At 42.1% G+C, this 15,009-nt stretch overlaps 1 protein-coding gene across 2 annotated transcripts in view; it reads right to left on the bottom strand.

Annotated features, from left to right (window-relative positions):
- The window catches only part of RAB17 (RAB17, member RAS oncogene family), a 28,863-nt gene extending 15,692 nt beyond the window's left edge, over positions 1–13,171 (bottom strand). Inside the window, exon 1 of one of the 2 annotated variants that reach the window (XM_061612849.1) lies at positions 13,071–13,171. The gene's annotated coding sequence lies outside the window, so the exon portion shown is untranslated. Of the gene's footprint in view, positions 1–12,158; positions 12,454–13,070 lie in introns of those variants that run through there. The other variant, XM_061612848.1, reaches the window with a different exon arrangement.
- Between the last annotated feature and the right edge of the window lie 1,838 nt (positions 13,172–15,009).

Here is a 15,009-nt window from a genome sequence, read left to right as displayed (position 1 = left end):
ACTTCTGGGAGTTTGCGAACCCCCTATGCACAGTTATGAGGCTTTGGGCTTCTCTTAGTTGGGTATATTCAGACATTCAAAGAAGCCTATTCAAACCACTTAGATAGTGAAAGTTTATTATTTATTATTGAATTTATAAAGTTGTTAAAGTAAGTTTTATCAAGTCAGGGGGAGGGTCCCTGAACCCAGTCCTGCACAAGTTCACACCAGAAATTATTTTTCCAAACTGGAGGCTGTGGTACTGATGTGGATTTTGATGAGGTTGGTACTCTGCCCCTTTCCTACCACAACTATATTACTGATTCCCACAGTAAATACATAAAGTGTGAGGGGTAGTTGGACATCGCTAAACTTTCAGGGGTACACTCTGAGAAGGATTGGCTGGTTGTTACTTCCTGGCACATGATCACCATGTGTTTAGGGATTCATGTGTTCCCTCCACGCTCTACATGTTTATTGTGAGAAACACTAGTATAACATTGGTGTCATTGTGGGAAACACCATTGCCATGTAAAGAGTGAAGCATCTCTTGAGAAAGCTTAGAGAGCTGAGTGGGGAAGAACACAGTGAACAGAGAATTCTGAGGGGATGGGGAGAGGGGAGGACTTCCACAGATCACAGAGCAGGAAAAGGAATACAGGCGGGCCCTGCTTATATGGCAGGTTCCGTTCCGGACCCCCACCGTAAAGCGGAAATTGCTGTAAAGCAGAACCCCATTGAGTATAATGGGGCGCGTCGTGCAAAAATGACGCTAACGTGCCGCAAAATGCCGCAAAAGCGGCAAAAGCGGCTTTAAAATGGAGAATGAAGGCCGCCGCATTAATGGAACGCCGGGAAGCGAAGTGCCAGGAAGCGGGGCCCTACTGTAGAAAGAGCAGAAAATGTTTAAGGCAACTTGTTTTGAACATTTTGCTTTATTGGTATTTTTAATGAAATAAACTATCCGTTAGCTGTATCTGAATACCTAAAGGAGCAGAGCTTGGCCATCTCCACCCCCATTTCAGTGTGTTGGAGATAAAGGGCCACTTTTATTATACCATATCATTTATGGATAAGTAATTATATCTATTTTTTTTAGAAATTGTTCCACAGCACTTCCGGGAAGGGTGACTTAGCCTGTGCCTGCTTTTGAGACGGGCTCCTGCCTCAAAAGAAGCTTATTCAGATATATCAGTCAGATTTTTTCTTTTTTTGACTGATTAAACTTCTCCCGGGTAGGGAGAAACGAAGAGATTAACCTCAAAGCCTATTTTTGTTGGGACGACCAGATCTCATTAATTTATGGGACGAGGTCCAGCCGACGAAGGTGGGACGGATTTTTAACAACAAGCTCTATCTGGAAAAGCGAACGTTCATCTTATCTTCTAAGAGAGAACGCACTAACAGGCAAGCACCCTTCTTTCTATATTTTTCTTTTACTTGACTTAAATTGTTGCTGTTTAAAAGAGATTTGCCAGATTGATCGGTTTTTGACATCTCACTGGGGAGCCATAACTTCTCTCTGCTACTCATTAATTAATAGCTTATCTCTGTTTTTGTTGCAAAAAGCTGTCCTGGATTTGCATTCTAAAGATATACACAGAAGAGGGATTTCTATTCCAGATTTTTATTTTGAAGAATATTATATTGTCTGAGACTACTCTCTTTTTGGTCTATTTTATTTTGACGAATCTGTTTTCTGACGACCGCCATTAATTGTTTCGATCCTGGGAACTGCATTTTGTTTACTTAAGCATGGTGAGATAAGGCTGTCTGCTCTGTTTATACTGTGATGTCACCAAGTTTGGAATATTAACCCAATTGTTGCTGAAATAAGAAGTGGTTTTCCTATATTTTTCTTTTAAAATGGCAATTAAGAAAGTGGCTGAGAAGCTGGAAATAACTATGTTTCAGAAAATAATGGATGAGATTGAGATAACGAAACAAAACCTGCGACAGGGTTGTAAGGAGCTGAAAATTGAATTGAGTAAAATGAAGCAGGAGATTAAAGATATAGGGGTCCCTGTGAGAGAGGTGACCCTGGAAGGGGTCCCTGTGAGAGAGGAGACCCCGGAGAATGGAACAAACGTGGAACAGGAAAAAGATTTGGAGTCTATGGACTTTAGAAACAAAATCTATTGTTTGGAGACACAGGAGATTAAAGACATAGGGGTCCTTGTGAGAGAGGAGACCCTGGAGACTGGAACAGGGGTCCCTGTGAGAGAGGAGACCCTGGAGACTGGAACAGGGGTCCCTGTGAGAGAGGAGATCCCGGAGATTGGAACAAACGTGGAACAGGAACAAGATTTGGAGTCTATGGACTTTAGAAATAAAATCTATTGTTTGGAATTCAATGTTATCTCTGAAGAAATTAATGAAGATTCTAGAGATAAAGTTATCAATGGCATGGATAATCTTCTGGACTGGAATGATGTGATGGAGCCCAATATAGAGAAAATCTATGGAATTAACTGCAGCCATGTGACAATGGAAAAACTTTCAAGAGATGACCCAGTGTATTTTGAAAAAAAGAACAGAGATATGATTTTACAGCAGTATTTCAGCAACCTATTCAGAATGGATGGCAAGAAAATATTTGGGATAGAGGTAATTCCCATCAGACTCTTACTATATGACTATGGCTTTGACAGCAAGATTATTATGGAATACTGATAATGGAAGATTGGATACTGAAATTACTGGACTTAACAAGACTACTGAAGATGGAAGATGGAAAATGGAACTAATAGGGATAATAGAACAATGGCTACTGAAATTACTGAACCTAACAGATTCTGATGTGATGGATTAATTGAAATGTTTATTTTGACTATGGTTATGACAATAAGATTATCATAATTAGTAATGAGATGGATTAATCGATATGCTTATCTGGAAAAAAAAATTGACAGATATATTTCCTAAAGAATTGAAACCTCTCTTTGACTTTTTGTGGAAAGAATAAAGTAATGTTTATGAGATTTGATGATTAAGTAAGATAACTACTGGAGGAAAGTGATTTTATAATATGACTTAAGAGACAGGATTGTTATATATTATAGACTTATAACTGATTTGATCTTTGACAAATGGGAAGTCAATATTTTACTCTTTATTTTTTATTTTTGTTTTTTTGTTTTTTTCTTTTTTTCTTTTTGTTTAACTATTTTTGATTTTGTTTTTTGTCTTTGAATGTTTTATGATTTTGTCTTGTATGCTTTATGAAAATCTGAATAAAAATTATTGAAAAAAAAAAAAAAAAAGAAATTGTTCCACAGAAATGTTCACCCTGAATGTTTCAGAGAACCATTTATTTATTAATTAAAATGTTTGTATGCCACAATTTCATAAAAAATATTAAAGTGGTTTACAGCAATTATAATTCAGTAAAAACACAACAATTACAATAATCCTAATACAATTTACTAATAGGCAAAAAACCTTGTGGTTTAATAATGAACCTCTAGCCAACAGATATTTTTATCAAACTTTAAAAAGCAGGGGAAATGGGCAGTTATAGTGAATGTACCAGGGGAGCAGGAGACCTGACTTCTCTGAGATAATGTACTGCCCTACAAATTTGTAAAAATGCACACACAGTTTGGGTTGGTCTTTCACAGTCCAATCCACTTTTTGTGTAGCTTGGAAGAATTTGGTAACATGGTAAAAGTTTTGTAAAATTACTTAAATTAATTAAAAATCAGCCAGGCATTTTTTAAACTTTTAAACTGCAGAAAATGAAGGTCAGAGTATGGGGCAAGGTCAGTAATTGGATTACAGGTACTCTGTGAACATGGCTGATTTTTAATGAATTTCAACAGATTATGGGAACTCTCAGAGAAAAAAGTCCAAAAGGGCTCTGAGGTTTCTCTCTCTCTTTTTACATTTTGAACTCTTGATTCTCTCTGACTGTTTGGTGTATTGCCATGAAAATTGAGAGGGTTGTTAAGCAAGAGTTTCTGAGTTCAGGACTATAAATTTTGTAAGGATTTGTTTTGAAATGAGGTATGGGAAGGATCAGAATGGCATGGAGGGGTATTTTCAATTTAACATTGCGGAATGTGAAAAATCCATGCTGACTATAGTATACAGCCACTCTCATGGCTGTATAATAAGAATCACACAAAAATTAGAAGAGATCACCAGCTAACCATTACAGAAAATGTTTTCCTTAATGATTTGCATAAGCCTAATCGCAAAGAAAAGTTTCCAACAAACATTTGAAAGTTAATGTCGAAGACACCTCCTGAATCTCTATTGGAAGAGATTCCAGTACAGTAGTGTAGGCTCAGTTTCATGTTGATGTCTAATGAGCTTCAACAACTTTTGGGCAACCAGCGATGCACGTACAGATGATCTCAGTGATTAAGCTGGGCTTTAACAGTCCAGGTGGTCCCTCAGGTACCCTGGACCTAAGGTGTCCAGAGCTTTGTAAATTAATGCAAGCACCTTGAACCTGACAGCCAGTGCAGATGCTTTAACAATGGTATCCCATGTTGGTGGCTATACGTTCCCATCAGCAATCAGGACCAGGCCAAAGCATTAGTAATGCATTCATCCAGCCTCAAGATTGCCAATGCATGGACTACAGCAGTCAGGCTATCCCTGTCCAGGAACAACTGTAAACTGCAAATCAAATGAAGCTGGTAAAAGGCACTCCTAACTGCAGAGTATATTAGTGACAAAGATGTATCCAGGAGTACCCCCACGCTTTGTACCTGCAATCCTATCCAGAATCGACAACTTGCCTATCTCCCTCCCTGACATGGGAACAGTACAAGCAAAGAGCCTCTGTCTTCCCAGGATCCAAACACAGTTTATTGGCCATCATCCAGTCTATCACTGCATGCAGACACCAGTCAAGAGCTTTCACACACAATAGAGCTGTGTGTCATCAGCATCCTGATGACACCTTGCTCCAAAACGCCTAATGACCATTCCCAGCGGTTTCATATAGATGTCAAATAGCACTTGGAAAGGATAGTACTCTACAGAATGCAAGGAGCCAAGGAGCACTCACCTAGTGCCAGGGCTGGTTCCAGGTTTCTGGGGGCCCTTGGGCACTGTGGGCCCCTCATCACCACCAGCACTGGGCCTGGACACCTCTTCCTGCTGCCCATCTTTGTCCCTCTGGGGACCTGCCGGTGCTGCTATCACCACCACCTCCTCCTCCTCAGCACCTCTCCTATCCCTTGAGCAGCTGCAGGCTTTGGATGCTCTGCTGCAAGCCCTTCCACAGCCTCCGCCACCATCAGGCCTCTATTGTGCAGGAAACTTAGCCTTGGGACACCGTAGCCACAGCGGTGTATGCGAGGTCAAGTTTCCCACTCCATGGAGGCTGCTTGTGAGGGGACAGCGCTCCACATGCTTCTGCAGCAACGAAGATGCATGGCGGGGGGAGGTGACCAGGCCTGGCGCAGTTGGTGGTGAGGAGCCCCTGTGAGCTTCTGGACCCTCAGGGCAGTGCCTGACCTGGCTGCTCACTGGCACCGGGCCTGCCCAGTGCTGCTCTCTGAACACGGCCCTGAAGGTAAGAACGGAAGCATCTTAATACTGTGGCTCTGATACCCATCCTATTTCCCCTGGAGCTTAACCTAGCCTCTAGATTTCTAACACAGAATAAGTTTACATGGTTTAATTTTGCAGAGAACTGATCATGGGACTAGCAGGCCCAGCATCAGTACCAAGCATCCTAGTGCAGCTGTTGGGGGCCCAGTGATCTGGAAGGACCCTTCACCTGTGACACCTAGACCAGCCTTTCCCAACCCTTGGGTCCCCAGATGTTGCTCCAATAATTCATGACCATTGGCTATGCAGTCTAGGGCTGATGGGAGTTGTAATCCAGGAACATCTAGGGACCCAAAGGTTGGGAAAGGCTGACCTAAGCTCTCCATAGCAGAAAGCTAGGTCTGCAAGCCCCCATTTTAATTTCCACAATGCTTGGAGTGGCACTATGTTGGGTGCCTAAGCACACTGTAGGAAATTAAAATGGCAGCTCCCAGCTACCATTGGTGTGCTGTTGTGACTGCCATGTAAGCCATTTTAATCTATATGAAACAATTTCAGTCAATACAAAACAAAACAATTGTTATGTATTGATTGAAATGGCTCATTTTATGATTTTGTTTAAAATTAATAAAAAAGTATTTAAAACAGCAACAACAACAACCCTGCCAGGAAAGCCTGAGTGGGTCAATCACTTTGTGCATGGTCCCCTCAAACCTAAAGCTGGTCCAGGGAACAAGCTCCACCGTGGTCAGATCCGCACATCATAATGAAGTACATCCTCTTCTAATCTATAGAAATAAGATGAAACAATAATTTTGCCTGCTTCTCTTGCTGCCCACATATTTACACAGGAACATTCTGCAAATGTAATTCCTTAGACTTGACTTTTTTTTTTTTGACTGAAGCATATAAACTAATACCTATTTAGAAGGGAAACTCTTTGTACAAGCTATGTATTTGAAGGTGGGTTATCTAGAGTAAGTTGATGCTATTGGAGTCCAGGGTTTAATTTGAACCGTGGCCTGTTGGTTTTAATTAAATGCCAGGACTCAGCTATGGAACTTATGAAAGGATAATATCAGCTAGAATGTCCTTGAGCATGAGTAGACCATAATGTATAATTTCACACAAATATCACCAATGGTTGAGATCTAGAAGCTATTTTCAACATCAGGTCTCTCCCTGGAACAGCCTTTCCCAACTAGTGGGCCACCAGGTGTTGTTGGACCACAATTCCCATCTTTCCTAACCATTGGCAATGCTGGCTGAGGCTGATGGGAGTTGTGGTCCAACAACATCTGGTGGCCCACTAGTTGGGAAAGGCTGCCCTGGAACATGAAATGACAGCAAAAAAATCAATATCTGTGATCATGTACACAGTATGCTTCCCCATCATTACTCTTATGGACAAGGAACACACAAGATAAATCAGGCCCCCAATTATAACAATAAAATGAATGTTAACAATGTAAAGTTAACCTGTTCTCTGACTTAAAATTACATAATTTAGTCAGACTTGTATCATGTAATTTTACGTCAGAGACCAGGTTAACTGTACATTACAAGTCTTAGACTTGATGGTTTAAACTGTTGTTCAAATAATGTGGATTGGTCATTTTAATTATAATAATTCTGCCCCATAATATATGCCTTGAGGTGTTTTGCCACATATTTATTTCACTGTTAATAGACAGAGTCTGCTAGTCCTGCCAAATTGTTCCTGCTCTCTTGTAGCCTTAGGACTGAATGTCGCCCCTAGAAATGAATGAGCCCTGTATCTAAATAAAACTTCTGTACCAAAATATAGGAGAGGATTTTTCCTGGCTAGGGTCAATGCCATGCCCTTTATGATGATGGAAGGATGCTTTCAATGTATTCCCTGTAAACAGAGAGTTTGCCCATGGTGCACAGGTGCAGTCAGGCCTGTTGCACAAATGCTTTTGTACTGCAATTTTTATAAGGATACGAGGGCTAGATTGCTGCACCCAGTCTGGAACGCTTCCCTGATAAATCCGATGTACCTCTTTTGGAAGTATGTGTAAACGGTAGTACTCCTTTTGTTATTTTAAACATTGCCAAATTTTTAAATATTGTAATTGTCATAACAGCTAAAATGCTTGAAGGTCATTAATCACTTCAAGGTGATTATGCTGTAAAGTGTCTTTCTGATTGGTAGTAATGGCTGACAAATCAAAAAACATTTTTCATATTTGTATCCTCTCCTCTGGCAGATGAAGACAAGAAAACTGCATTTCACTCTAGTAACTTTACATTTGGATCTTTCAACAATCAGGCAACTAAACTGAGTTCATGCTAATTCTGTACCGCAATCTACTTCCCTTGATGGGCTGTGAGAGTATCTTGGGTAAACATAGCTTAAAATAAGCTTTCATGTATGTATATATATGAATGTAATTGTGATTAACCAAACAGAGGTTTTTATTGTATTAACAAAACGTTTCAGCTTCCGCCTTCATCAGCTGCCAACATACAAATGCTGTTACCAAGGTGGCAGTTATAGAGCTTTGAGGATGGAATGCTCAGAGGGGCTTCATTGGCAGAAGCTAAGTAGTGGTGGTACTGTCCTCCAGGTTCAGGCCACGTGGTGCCAATGTGTCCAGGGAGTAAATCCAAAAGTTCTCCCTTTTAGTCAATGCTAATATATATATAAAAGTGGCTAAAAGGAGCCTGCTCAGATACATCCTGCTCTGTTAACTTCCTCTGAACTTGACTTCAGCATGTACATTTGAAAATAGCTCTCTTATCTTTTTAGATTGCATTAGCAACATTCACAATGGCATAGCATAAACAATAAGGAATTCTTCATGACAGTAGTGAAAACACAATTATAATGATGAAACACTTTGAAAGGACCGTTGTGAGGAAGAACAAGGTAAAACACTACACATTTTGATTACTTTGAAAATAATTCAGCAGAACCCGATTAGGATACTCCTAAACCTTCTTCAGGCATTTCCCCTCAAGCATTTGCTCATCACATGAGGGAGAAGAGCAAGAGGCATGCTCTAGGGCTCTTACCTACAGCCCTCCATGTGTCCTGCAGCAGAGAACCCTTCTTTCTTGGGTAGGCTCCCTGGGAGATTTAGAACCCTGTAAAATCAGAGTTGTAAATTGTGAGGGGAGCCCAGACAAGGAGAAAAGGCTCCCTCCTCCAGAAATTCAGCCCACAATACATGGAGAGCTGCAGGACTAGGGCCAGGAAGCGTGCCCCCTGTTCTTCCCCTCACACAGTGGTAATTGTGTGGGGTGTGGGGGAGAACACTTGAATAAGGCTATAGTCACCTGTTCAATTCTCAGCACAACAAGATGACAAGTCCTGATATGCATGAATGTATCCATTTATTTGTTGTATGTGAATCCACCATACAGAGTGGAGATTTTAGCACCATAAAACCCTGTAAGATCTGTTAGGTTGGTGGATAGCAACTTGCCCATGACCACTCTGTGAGTTTCAAGATAAGTGGGAACTAGAATCTGCATTTCTTGTATCTAAGCCCAATGCTCTCATTGCTGCGTCACACAAATAATTTGTGTTATTATTCTCTGAACATGCAAGTCTGACAAAAGCAGCAACAACTTTGTGTAGCGTATCAATTTGCATCCAGCCACTCAAACCGATCCAGTACGAGGCACTCTACTGACTATGTTTGAGGTCAAACTTAGTGTTGATCAGCCAATAGAGTAAACTGGCCTTCTAATGTCTTAAGGTACATGGGAGTCAAGACGTTCTTTTCCTATGAGGAAATAGGCACATATGTAGTCAAACGCTAACTACAAAAATGAGTGCCTGATTTAGAAAGCTGAGGCAGCAAGCACTCAAGGCAGCAACATGCCACATAGGCTGATTGATACCAACTCCAGTCCATCCATGACAGAGTGAGAAAGCAACCATTCAACTTGTGTGTACTTCCCCACTTCACATAAACCCTTCAATGTAAACCTAAATTTAGTAATAATAGGAAGCTACCTTACAAGAAGTTGGAATATTTGCCTATCTAATGTTTTTGAAAGCTCAATCCATGTTTTGGGTTCCGAGCTTGCTCTGCTGGATGACCTGAGCCATAAAGAACAGAATAACAACCCTGCTGGATCAGGCCAATGGCCCATCTGGTCCAGCATTCTCACAGCAGCCACCCAGATGCCTGGGGAAAGCAGGACCTGAGTGCAAGAGCACTCTCCCTTCCTGCAGGTTCCTGCAGCTAGTATTCAGAAGCATACTGCCTCCAACTGTGGAAGGAGAGCACAACCACTGTGGCTAGTAGCCATTCATAGCCTCATCCTCCATGATTTTTTCTAATTCTCTTTTAAAGCCACCCAAGTTGGTGGGCATCTCATGACTGGAGACACTCATGACATTTGCAATTGCTGATGATCTGTAGATAATCCAAGACACTGGTTGTGTCCCTTTTATTTACAAGTGGGTGGGTAAGCTGGGTGCTCGAACACCAGACTGAGGGGAAGCACCAAGATGAGCTTTGTGTTTGTTGAGGGCGCTGTTAGCTGTGAGGTGAGGGGAAGCAGTTAGTGCCTTTAAACCTTTTTTCAGAGTTCTACATATTGGGACCACATTCACACCATACATTTTATTCCACTCTTATTCCACTTTAAACAGTCATGGCTTCCCCAAAGAATCTTGGGAAGGGTAGTTTGTGAAGAGTGCTGAGAGTTGTTAGAAGAATCCTATTCTCACAGACCTGCAATTCTTACTGGTTTAACAGTCAGTCTCTCTTTCCAAAGAAGCCTGGGAATTATAGCTCTGTGAGGGGAATAGGGACCTCCTAACAGCTTAAGCCACCTATCAGCAATCCTGGGTGTCATCCTTGTCACTCCAAATGCTGTATCTCCTGTGTGTACCTCAGGGAGTAGGGTTGCCAGGTTCAATCCCTGAGACTGATCCTGTATCTTTAGGAGAAGAGAATGTCAGCCAAGTGCAGGTGTTCTTGCAACATTGTAATGGGAAAAACCACAAGGTGGAATTCTCCCTTCCCCCTGCACAACTTTTAAAGATATAGAAGACCTCTTGGTTGTCATGCCCAGCATCCAAGAGGTCTTCTGTATCTTTAAAAGTTGTGGAGGGGGTGAAGAAGAATTCCACCTTGTGATTTTTCTCATTACAGCGTTACAAGAACACCTGCACTTGGCTGACTTTCTCTTCTCATAAAGATACAGGATTAGTCTCAGGCCAAGAACATGGCAACCCTATCAGGAAGACAGCTACTTTCAAAAGGACTATGGCAGGCAGAACATATTACATCAAACAGAACATCACCTGCAGGTCCTGCAATATGATTCATGTCATCAAATGCAAAAAAACAGGATGGTCATATCCAATACGTAGGAAAAACTACAATCAACCTACACACATGCTTCAGAAACCACAAACTGGCAATCTTGACCAAAAAAAATGGAGCAACCAGTTGCAAAACCTTTGAACATTGTGGGCCACAGTCTGTTGGACTTTTCTATAACAGCTATAGAGATGCCAACAGATCCATCAGCACTGACTGGGAGGGAGAACTTTTGGATATACTCTCTGGACACATTGGCACCACATAGCCTGAACCTGGAGGACAGTACTAACATCACTTAGCTTCTGCAAGTGAAGCCCCTCTGCGCAGTCCATCCTCAAAGCTCTGTAACTGCCACCTTGGTAACAGCATTTGTGTGTTAGCAGCTGATGAAGGTGGAAGCTGAAATGTTTTGGTAGTACAATAAAAATCCAAGGGCCCCGGCATGCCTGGGGCCGGCCCTGCTGGTATCACCACCCACTATGATTCTATGGAGGAGTCTGCCCCTTTTGGGATTTGTAGCTTGCTGGACTCAATGCCCTCTTTGACATACAGAGAGACACCACCTCCACTATGTCCATCTGTGTCCTTCCTACAGAGTTTATATCTAGAGACAACCATATCCCACTGGTTCTTTCCACTATGTCCACTATATCAATGCTCCCCTCTAAGACCAAGCACTCCAGTTCTCTCGTCTTGGCTCAGAGGCTTCTAGCCTTAATCTATAAACACTTATATGTAGTGCCTCTCTTCAAGTGACTTTGGCACTTCTGTGTTGGCCTTTGGTGCTTTGACCTCTCTGAATAGCTATCCTGTGCCCCTGCACTCAAAGAGCCTAGTTTGCTGTCTTATGGTTAGGATCGCTGCACCGGATTGATTGATTTATTTCCGGCCCTTTCTCCCAGTAGGAGCCCAGATGCTAGGCACCTTATTGTTTGTGGTAATTTGGAGCATGTTTTGTTGTGGAAGCACTTCCCCATGCTATAGAATAACCATCTAATGCATGTAATAATGAAATCTAACTCCTGACAGAAATGGTCAGCGTTTGTGGTAAAAGAAAAATTCCTCTCACAAATTGTGTTTGTAAGTCCTTATGGAGCCTGATTTTTTCTCGTATGTTCCTGCTGCTTGTCAAAATAATAAAAGACCCATCATATGTGACCACTAATCTAACCTATTTCTCTTTTAGCTGAACATCCACCTCCCTCCCTCATCGAGTCTGTGCATTCCAAAGCAACCAAACTTTCTGGCAGCAGCTTTAGAAGTTAAATATTAGCGAGTCCCATTCCTCTCATGGGTCACTGAGTAACAATTTTGCTAAGTTTCTTTTACCATCTCAGTGCTTCTCTCTGAAGATCTTACCTTTTCAAATTTTTCTGTTGTCTCCTCTTCTTTTGAAGATTTCAGCTAATTTATGTAGTGGTAGCTGAGGTGAAAGAAGTATCAGCTCCAGCAGCAACGGCGCAACAAAAGCAAGATTTCTCCCGTCAAGGAAGAAACTGACTGCTCAATTTTATCAGCAGGCTGACCCAAAGTTTAAGGTCCACTGATTTCCCCTCTTGGACAATCACCTTTAGAATTGCGCTGTAAAGAATGCAGAGCCATAAACCCTGGTGATCAAGGTGAGCTGTGACTGACAGTGGGTGTTTCTCACAGGGAAGAGCGCTGCACACTTCAATAACCTCAAGGAAAAACTTCCCTTTGTTGCATATTCCTAGTGATCCCCCTTCCTCCACCACACCTTTCCCTTTTGATGTAATGATTTATAGACCACCTCCTGCCTTTTTTTTAACTACAAACACTGGAAATTCAGAGGATTAATCAGAACTACTTATTTATTTAAAATATGTATATCCTGGCGTTCTGCTCAACAACAGGACTCCAAGGTGGGAGACAATAAGCAAAAATTAACCCTTAATAAACGTAAGACGTGTTTCTAAAAGACAATGGTGAGATGACTAAGACAGGCTTTGGGGGGGCGATGATGGTATAAAATGTCCACTTCCCACGCATTAGATATTGCTGCTGCTGCCGCTGCTTGCATGGCTGCTCCATTAGGAGGGATAAATATTAGAAGAATGATTAAAGGTCAGTTGACACAACCATCTCTGCACTTTTCTGTTTCAAGTGCTACTGTGCTAAACTGGAAAGGAGACCCATAATACAGAAGGCAGGGAGTTGTACTGATTGCACTGCCCATGCTAATATTTGGCAAGTTCCCTTCCTTATATTCCCTCATGTTATGCTGGTGGCATGGGAACAACTATAGGGTACCTCTTTCCAAAGTCATTGCGGGCTTCTCCCCCATGCCAGTATTCCCCCGCCGTCGAGCCCCAGCTCCCTCATGGAAGCAAGGAAGGGGCTGGATGAGTTGCAGATCCCTCAGTTGAATGAATGAATCAACTTTGTTGCGTATAGCTATAGGCCTTTGCAAATACAGAAAAGATAAAATAAGCAAACAGATAAACTTCAGGGAAACTGAGGGGAATACAATATTACAGCGGGCACATGTCTGTAAGGGACTTAATATAACTCACCCTCAGCTTTCTAGCAGCTAGGGCAAAATTAGCCACTGCGACCGTTACTTGTTTATAATTATCAGCTAGTAACTCTACTAGCAATTCCTGGGGCTGATTTCCCCGGTGTGAACAGGTATAGATGGCCAGAAATTTTCTTCTGGGGTCCTCATACAAGGGACAGTATAGAAGGTAATGAACGATATCCTCTATCTGATTACAACCGAAAACACATCTCCGCTCCTTGATCGAGATTCCCAGGTATCTCCCTCCAAGGTAAGCCGAGGGCATCACTTGGAATCTGAGTTCCGTGAATGCCCTACGCAGGGGGGTGCGCGTCAACACATCAAAGTATTGTGGTTTAGTGTGGTTAGGCTTGAGTAGGGGAACCCGGTCTTGGCATGCGTCATGGTCAAAGACCCAGTTCCAGAGGTCAGATTGATTTAAACTTAGGTACTTTCCCAGGGTAAGGTCATATAGCTTTGATTTTTCTTGGCACAGCTGGGCCCAGCCCCCGATCCTATGTTGTTCATTCCAGCAAAGTTTGGGGAGAGAACAGTCATCCATACTGGATAACCTCCACCAGTATCTAAGATACGCTAAGTCCATTTTTGCTGAAAGGGATGGTAGACCAAGCTCTGCTCTTAAATGGGCCAATGGGACCCCTTGGGTCAGCCCCAGGACCTGCTTCATAAACTTGTTTTGGAGGACCTCTAACGTATGTTTAGCTGAACCGCCCCACAGCTCTACCCCGTATAAAATTTTGGCCAAATTTTTGGCCTCAAAGACTTTGAGCATCGGATTAATTAATTGCCCTCCTCGAGTGTAAAAAAACCTTTTAACCTGGCCAGTTACTCTGGCACATGAAAGTTTAGTTACCTCTAGATGGTACTTCTATGAGAGAGTGTCACTAAAACACAGACCCAAATATTTTTAAAAATGCACCTGTTCCAGCTGATGCCCATTAAAGGCCCAATTGGATTTGGACTTTTTTTTTTTTGCCAAAGATCATAATTTTGGTTTTAGAGTGGTTAACGAACAGATGCTGCTCATTACAGAAGTTTCCCAAACGAGCTAGCATCCTTTTAAGGCCGATTTTATTCAAGGAGAGTAGGACCAGATCATCGGCGTAAAGTAATGACACGATCTTCTGGTTCCCAGCCGATGGCGGGAAAAAAGCAGGCGAAGCCATCTCGGGAATGATGTCATTTATGTAAAAATTAAACAGGAATGGTGCCAATATACACCCTTGCTTAACTCCTCTCTCAACTTGAATTTCACGGGAAAGAATACCGTGCAAACCCAGACGGACCCGGAGGGAATTGGCCTGATGTAAAGATTGAATTAGCCAAAGCAAACTTTTATCGATGTTGGTCTGGCCCAACTTGTGCCATAATATGTCCCTGTCTATTAAATCAAAGGCCAAGGTGAAATCTATGAATGCCGCGTAGAGGATCTTATTTGGGCCCTTAATAGTTTTGTATATTAAATGCTGGAGAACAAATGCATGGTCAACGGTGCTCCTACCCTTCCTGAACCCGGCCTGTTCTTCATGGAAAATGGCATGCCTAGATTCCCATATCAGTAATTTGTTGAGGAAGTAGCGCCCATACAATTTGGATGTCACATCCAAGAGACTAATAGGTCTGTAGTTACTAGGAGCCAGTGGGTCTCCTTTCTTGAAAATAGGCACCACA

Source organism: Rhineura floridana, chromosome 2 (assembly GCF_030035675.1).
Source record: "Rhineura floridana isolate rRhiFlo1 chromosome 2, rRhiFlo1.hap2, whole genome shotgun sequence".
In the NCBI taxonomy this organism is placed as follows: Eukaryota; Metazoa; Chordata; class Lepidosauria; order Squamata; family Rhineuridae; genus Rhineura; species Rhineura floridana.
Note: the sequence above shows the minus strand (reverse complement) of the source record. Positions and strands in the feature narration are given on the sequence as shown.